Raw genomic sequence first — 8,494 nt, 5'->3', positions numbered from 1 at the left:
TCCTTTCGGAAGACAGATCCTCCAATGCCTTAACTGACTGGTTAAGGAATCCACATTGTCTTGCATGGAAGTGTAAACACTTGTGTATAGTGTCTGAAGACAAGAAGTGAGGGAGGTTTCCATAGTAGACTGGATATTTGAAACCATCTGTGGAAGCATGGGTCCGGATAATATGGTTTGTAAAGATGAAGGAATTTGCAAATCTAACTGTCCTTCCTTTTGGGTTGCAAATAGATTGGTACAGAAGAGGAATGAAGGAAGGGCATTGCCAGAAACAACATGAGTGGATGTTTGTACCAAGGAATCTAGTACAGGAGGATTGGAAGGACCCTTTGTGCATAGGCGTTTCTTGCGAGCTAACACAACAAGGGACTCTTCATCCTTTGAATTAGGTTGCATAGGCCGAGGAGAAGGAACTGAAGATGTAGGCTGCACTGGTAAAGGAGCAGGATCGGGCATTGGAATACCACCAGAGGAGATGCAAAAGTGAGGATTATCTATAATAAGGCGCCATAGGAGACATTACCATTTTGACCCTTCCGTACTCGTTGGAAATGTTGATCCATCTTGGATAATAGAAAGCTTGCCCAATTGAACTTAGCACCCTCTAGAATCTTCATAGAAGCTGTGAACAGTTCTTTGGATAGATACTTGGATACAGACTTGCTACATAAACTAGTCCTAGAGGAACTGACATAGCTGCTTCCATATGGGAGAAGAGATATGGGCAACATATACCCCTGAACTATTAATGAGTTGGTTAAGGAGCAAGGGGGTAGAAGTTTCCTTCTTCATTAGCGTAACAATCTCTTCAGCAGTAAGTAACCCGCCGTAGCTCAAAGTCGGGTGTACAAGGCTTATAGATTTTTGTTTGGCTTTCACGGTCTTCGACTTTTGCGGTTGCGGGATTTGAAATCTTCGTAAAATCTGCGTATGACCTTCTGCATGTGCTGAAACTGGTTCAGCAAGTCTGCATATGCGAACAGAGTCTTCCAAGGAACAACTTTGCAGTTCAGTGCTTCTGCACAGGAACAGTCCTTATGGGAGTTTTTGGCATAAGTCAGTTTTGACCTCTGCTGACTTGCAGAACTTGCGGAGTTGCAGAACTTATGGAACTTGTCCAACTTTGAAGATTTGTATGACTTGAGACTTGATTGACTTAGCTTAAAGCTTAGTCTTAAAAAAAAACGTCGAATTTTAGGGGGGGCGTTTTTTAGCACCGTAAATCACGGCAATCCTCTCTTGATGCCGCCAATTTTCAAAATTATGGTGCTAAGCTTTTTAAAAGCTTAGTTTTTAAGCTTTTAAGATTTATGAAGAATATGAAACTTATATGTGGTCTCTGAGAAAAACGACTTGATCGAAAGAGATATTGACGTGGTCCTCCGCTTCCTCAGGCCGGTCCTTTGCAATCAGAGTCTGTAGACAGAGGTTCTTGACCACTAGGAATCCACCCGTATCGACCGTTCGCGATGAGACTGACTGTAGAGCTCGATCGTTCTAGGAGCTCCGCCTTCACGTAAGATGGGTAGCAATTGGAAGCTCTCGATCTCAGCTTCGCTCTAATACCACTGGTGCACAGATCGGATGTTGTACGCTCGCATAGTGAACGCCAAAAGGTCCCCAAGAACAAAAGAACTCTACTTTTTGCACAAAACTCAAGGTAGAAAGCATGCATGACATGAACAAGAGACCAATTGGATGCAATCTCCCCCCATGCCTTGTGTGAGCGCTCCACAAAGCATGTATTTTATGTATTAATCATCTTCAAGCTCAAATAATAGCCCAATTTACAAAATAGCACACTTTTGGCTCTTGAGTTTGCTTTAGCACAAAATAGAAATAAAGCTAATGGGCGGGCGCCCAAAGAGTCAGGCATACCCAATATAATGTCCAAATACAAATATCATAATCGTGCGCCCATGCGCATACAAAATAATAAATAAATATCCAACGCCTTAATAAATAGGTGTGACAAAATATAAGCGCCATGCCTAAGGTGTGCGCCCATCAAAATATAAGTGATAACTCGAATACATGCTATCCTCCAATGCTTTCCTCCGCCACTGCTGCTATCTCTACACATCAACTGAAGCATTCACAATCGTTAGTAAAATAATACAATTAAACCGACAAAAGTGAATACCTAGCAGTCTTCAGCTACATAAATAAATCAACTGGTTAGAAATCAATCCTAAAATTAATTTATCACGAGTGCGCACTCTAAACTCATAAACATTTATTAATTTAATATGTATTTTGTGGAATCACCCGCTGTGGAATCACCCATGTACACACTAAATTAATGAAATGCCCGAAAAGGATAGGCATCCCCATCAACTTCTCGCACGAAGAATCCACTTTGTGTATGAGCCCCGGTCAACGAAGTTTGCGAAATCCACCGTAAAACCTCACGGAATCCACTGTGGCACGGAATCCATCGTGAAATATGCCTCCTGGCATCATTTAAAATGTTAGGTCCCTCCTTTCTTACACTAAGATGCCACTTCATAAACCCTCCCAACCACTTGCCACATGCGAACAAACTCAACATGTTAGAGGGAAAATGTGTAGAGAGAAGGGGACAAGAATTTGTTATTCTTATCCACATCCTCATCCAACTTTGCCTCAATGATACTAGTAATGTCCAACAGCTCATCAATGTCTCTTAGCATCACCACATCACATATCTACATCAATCATCATGTTTGAACTCTTACCATGCAAATCCTCTACAACCTTATTATCCAAAATTTCAACAAAAATATATTTGTTCTTATTTGCACAAAGAACATCCTTAGTAATTGTAGATCATGTAACAACACATGTATTATCTTCTTTATATGCAATAAATTGCTCAACTCCATGTTGACCCATAAATAGCTAACCCTAGTTTTAGAGCCTAATGCACCTATACATGTTCCTCATGTTCTTAGCTTACTTTTTCAAATCTATTAGGATAGCTTGAAATCCTCCATCTCCTCTTCATCATCACGATCCAAAAATGACAATCTCTAACTAATAAGACACATTTGAACTCTTCACATTTAGACCAAAAAAGCATCCCAAATGTTCGTTATGTAACTTTTCTCAAGAAGCTCCAAAATTTCGAAACTCTCTCTTTGGATTTTCTCAATAGATCCATAATCATATTTTTCAAAACCAACATCTTCACATATGTGATAAATTGAAACATGTTATAATTACAAAATAGTATTAAAATAGGATCCTTGCTCTTTATTATCACTTACATCCAACTCATTGAAAACTCTCTCATAATGTTTAATACAACCAAGCCTTGTAAAATCGTCTACCTATATCCAACACATTTAACAATTCAACAACTAAACATACTTATAAACAGTTCTTGATGGGTGCCCCAAGACAATGCGATGAGATAAAAAGATAACATATAATGCCATGATATCTCTAATGCTCAACTCTATACCAAAGGATTAGATAATGAACCTCTACAATAGTACCTAAAGTTATAAAGGCTCTACTCATACCTCTTGCAACTTGAGAAAACCTAAATGCATCGAGCAATATGACATACCTTAATCCACGTGCTACAATTTGTGACACCTAAAGACATGATGATGAGTTGCAAGACAAACAAAAACATACTATCGCTAGTCTATATTGCAAGGGATCCATAAATGTTTCTCCTTATCTACAAACTCTCTCATATAGTCCCACAAACACAACATAAAACAAGGAATAAAATCTCCCTATCTTAGTCTATTCACACTAATACATACACCTCTTTCCACTCTCTTATTATTTTCTACAACACATCCCACCTGTATAATGATATTGTTATGATAATCCAATTAGTTTGATATTTATTAAAATTAAGTGGATGTGATTATTGGATTTATATAATTGATATTTATATGTAATAATAATATTATTATTATCGAATCAAGGAATTCGATATCTTCCATAGAAAATTTGACCCCAACTTTAAGGAGGAGAGAGAATCTTGAATTCTTGAACCAATGGAAAGAGTATTATTAGCAAGCAAAAGAATGCTCCTTGATTATGGTGACGATGAAAGCCTCTCATGCATGTGAGGAAGCCCTAGTTAACAAAGACTGCTCCACCAATCAAACCTATGTTTTGATACCCATGTAGACTAATAACAATTCAATGAAAATTGCATATTCAACACAAAGAAATTAGATGAACACGAGGAAATTAAGAGAATAAGAGCTAAGAGAGAGCACAACACAACATTGGGCACAATCTCCCTCTATACATGAGTAAAAACTTCCCTCATGCATGTTAGTGTATTCCAAAGTCATTTATGCTCGAAATAGGCTATTGCATCTACTTTATGCTAGTTTGTTACTTTGGCCCGATAAAATAAATGCCTAGCCACAAGGCTATCAAATGAAGGTTACAAAAATATCAAATAGTCATGCACATAAGTGTGGTAGTGAATAATAAAATATGTCACACATTGATGGTATCCAAAATATTATTTGCATGCACCAAATCTCTCATTTGGTAAATTTAAAAATTATGAAGTCTTCATCGCTTTGACTACCAATGATCAACTCACCAAATACATGAAACATATTACATTCTTAGCCATTTGCCTAGCACAATGTAATCTGTGCTACACATATACACGTGCAACAAGTCACTATTATATGACAAATAACAAAAAAAATTCACAATATATATCTAATAATTATATCCACTTAACTTTAGTTAAAAATAAAGCTAAATTAAATATTGTAGGATATATGACATGCCTCTATAAAGGCAAAGGCTTCGTTGAGCTTGTGTTTTTTAGAAAATAAAAACAATAAAGGCTAAGGTTGCCTTCAAAGTTGAAACATTTGAAAAGCCATTAAAAGATATTAACTTAAAAGCATGTGTTATTTGGAAGAGCCCCATCATCATTTTTGGAAGATCCCTGTCATCATCTCTATAGTTGATCACTTAAGTCAACATTTGTATGTCCATATTAGTTGCATGCTTCATAAATAAATGCATGTCCACATAAACTCCATGCTATGTTACATATTTGTATAGTAGCAATGTATGCTAGACTTCCACAAATTGGGTTTAAAATATGCCACCCATCATCAATCAAGACATTCTTTCCATCAAGAAGTATGCTATTAAGCACTCATTAGTCCATGTTAATCCATGTTAGGTAGCTTGTTTAGAGGATGATAATATGATGCTAGTTCAAGCTACCACAAACTCTAACAAGATCAGGTAACTTAGTTTGACTTACTTGCCATGTTGTAGTCTACACTTGATCGATCGATGTTTCCTATCTTCCTTGTAGTCCACATAAGTTGCACCTCTTCTAGATCAATGCTTATCAAGGACCATGCAACAATCAAGCTATGCAAGACATAGCCACATTTACACAGGCCTCAAATTTTATTTGCTCAAAGCTAGAATGGTAGTCTCATCATATATCCACTCAACATAATTGTGCCATCACAAGAGTTATGATCATTGATGTCATAAGATTCAGCAACCTAACTGTTGTCAAGTCCAATACCAAATCTGTAGTCCGTTTTACATGTTTGTGTCAAAGTATCTTGCTCAAAGAGCCATGTCATCATAATAGAACATACATCCTAGCATTAGATGTACACATGCTTGAGTAGTCTAGACATCATCCTTATGATATCCGTGCTTTCATGCTATGGATCTCAAACTTGTGGTATAGGCAACTAGTCCAAAAATAAGATATAATGCCTTAAAAACATACATCAAAATAAAGCTCCCTATGAACACAAAAAGCCTAGATAAGTTCTCTATATGCACAAGGCTCTAGGTTATTTTCTCTAGTTGTACAATGAAATTGTGGAACACTATCCTAGAAAACAAAAAATTCCTCAAAACTTGTTAAGTTTTGCCTTTATGCAAGGCACAAAGCTTGTTTGGCTCTTATTCATGTGGTGATGCATTAGTGACAGTGTACTCTTGTGAATGCATTTTGGTCTTTGGAAAATGTGCCAAATAACTAAGCCTTTCTTTGTATTTGATAGGCAAATATCCTAACTGTAAAGATTTTGTGAAATTCACCTCCAGAACAGGGTAGATAAAGTGTTAAAGGGCTAGCATGCTTACCATACTACATGCATTTGTTAACATTCATTTCAATAAAAGAGATCACACTATTATTCACATGACTATATAACATTGTTTCCCATCCTTCACATATGATATAAAACTTGGTAAAAGAAACGACGTTTGTGCAACTAGTGCATAAAGATGTAGATTTTTGTTTTTGTGTCCATGTATATGAGAGAGAGAGAGAGAGAGAGAGAGAGAGAGAGAGAGAGAGAGAGAGAGAGAGAGAGAGAGAGAGAGAGAGAGAGAGAGAGAGAGAGAGAGAGAGAGAGAGAGAGAGAGAGAGAGAGAGAGAGTAAAAAGTGGAAATTTGGAATGTGTGATGTTGATGAGGTTTTTCAGTAACGACAAAGACATCTATGTCATGAACAAGTCAATCCAATAAGTTTTTATGTATTTGTTTAGTAATTGTAGCAATTTGACTTAGCATAAAAGTTTAAAAAATGAGTGATTTACATCCAAGTGTTTTTTTACACATGTTAATGAGGGAACCAATCCAAAGTGATGATAACAACCCACAACCTTTAAAGGATTGCAATGATTGGAGAGGGTCTAATTTCGCCAATTAGAATTTGTAAGAAAACGTAAAAGGATGAATATATGAGCTTGTAATAATTATGCTAGTATTTCACAAAATAGAACAATGTTTCAAACGAGCACTTGTAAACATTTTGTAAGTTCTATCTAAGTGTCCTTTTATTGGTTTAGTACATAAAGGAAGCATCCCTTGCACACAAAACCACTATTGTTGGATTAGAAGAAGCTCAAATCAAGATACAATACACTAAATGTGAAAGTCAAATTTTAGAATCATAGCTTGTAATCGTCAATTTAAAAGACCATAAGAATTTCCATCAACGTGCATGATTAAATGTAGCCAGAAATACTTGTTTGTACTTGATCGTAGCACAATTGGTCAATCAAATCCATGGTTTTTCTAGTATGATTTACATTTTAATGATTAATTACGTTGCACCCACCAAGGTCAACAACACATCCAACTAGAGAGAGAGAGAGAGAGAGAGAGAGAGAGAGAGAGAGAGAGAGAGAGAGAGAGAGAGAGAGAGAGAGAGAGAGAGAGAGAGAGAGAGAGAGAGAGAGAGAGAGAGAGAGAGAGAGAGAGAGAGAGAGAGAGAGAGAGAGAGAGAGAGAGAGAGAGAGAGAGAGAGAGAGAGAGAGAGAGAGAGCTCTTGACCTTTGCCCTTTCTAAATCTTACTAAGAAAACATTACTAGTTGCAAGAGTTAAATGTTGTACATATGTCATTCTAGTGTAGAACTTCAAATAGGAAATGGCATATGAAAGAACTCAATGACATTGTTTCAAGTGGGCATTCCAATGCTTGATAATAAAGAGCTTGATGCTACCATTGATTTTAGAACCTACTTTTGAGAAGGTAATTCACAAGCGTTCAAGGACTATATATAAATCTTTTTAATATCTATATCATGAAGTCCACAATATAACATGTGGTTAGTAGAACCCAATAAAAGGTAACATTTATATTGTTAGACAATAACTTATTATACACATGTGCTTGTAGATTACACATATGAAAGCTGCATTCTCATTGACTAGTCTAATTTGCGTTCAAAGCTAGTTGCAATCCTAAGCAGATTGGGAACATAAATTCTGGATTGGTTTGTACCTTGGCTCGCATCAAAAGGGTGACATAAGTAGGTGGCTTATGTCATATAGGGGATCTATAACACTTGGGGGAGCTAGCCTTGCTAATTATTCAACTCACTTGCGGCCTCATTAAGCAAGGTGTGTATAGTATTAGGTTGCTTACATCATGTAGGGTGTCTATAGGAAGTTTGGGAAGTTAGCCTCACTAGTTATTACCCTCATTGTAGGCTTGATTAGCCAAGGTGTGGGTAGCAGTGGCTTAACAACCTAGCCACATTGCATGGCCACTTTAGTTTGGGGTGAACATGCATGGTGAACACATGAGTTCTATGTATAAACTCATGAAAGGATAGAGAGAACAATGAGAGAGCACTCGTGATAGGTCATGAGAAGATAATAGGAGTTTCCCTCGATGATTTTGAAACTAACAACATAGTTTGCAAATTGTTGTTCTCACATAGCCAATGATATTGAATGTTAATGGCTAAAGATACAGGCCGAGGAGTCATGAACAACAATGTCCTATGGTTTTGTTAAATTGCAAATTGACCATAGGAAGAACAATCTTGGATGTTAAAGGTTAAAGATACATGTCGAATAATCTTGAACACAAGATGTCCTTTGATTTTGCTATTTTGCAAAACTAGTTGTAAGAAGAAAGATGTGCGAAATGAACAACAAAGTTCTGTAACATTTACTAAATTACAAAAGTTTAAAATGTAGGAAAGAATCCTGAAAATTTTGGATACGCTCTAATA

Source organism: Lygodium microphyllum, chromosome 12 (genome assembly GCF_053477565.2).
Source record: "Lygodium microphyllum isolate KBCC chromosome 12, Lygodium_microphyllum_v1.1.10, whole genome shotgun sequence".
NCBI classification, from domain to species: domain Eukaryota; kingdom Viridiplantae; phylum Streptophyta; class Polypodiopsida; order Schizaeales; family Lygodiaceae; genus Lygodium; species Lygodium microphyllum.
This window is presented reverse-complemented; position numbering follows the sequence as displayed.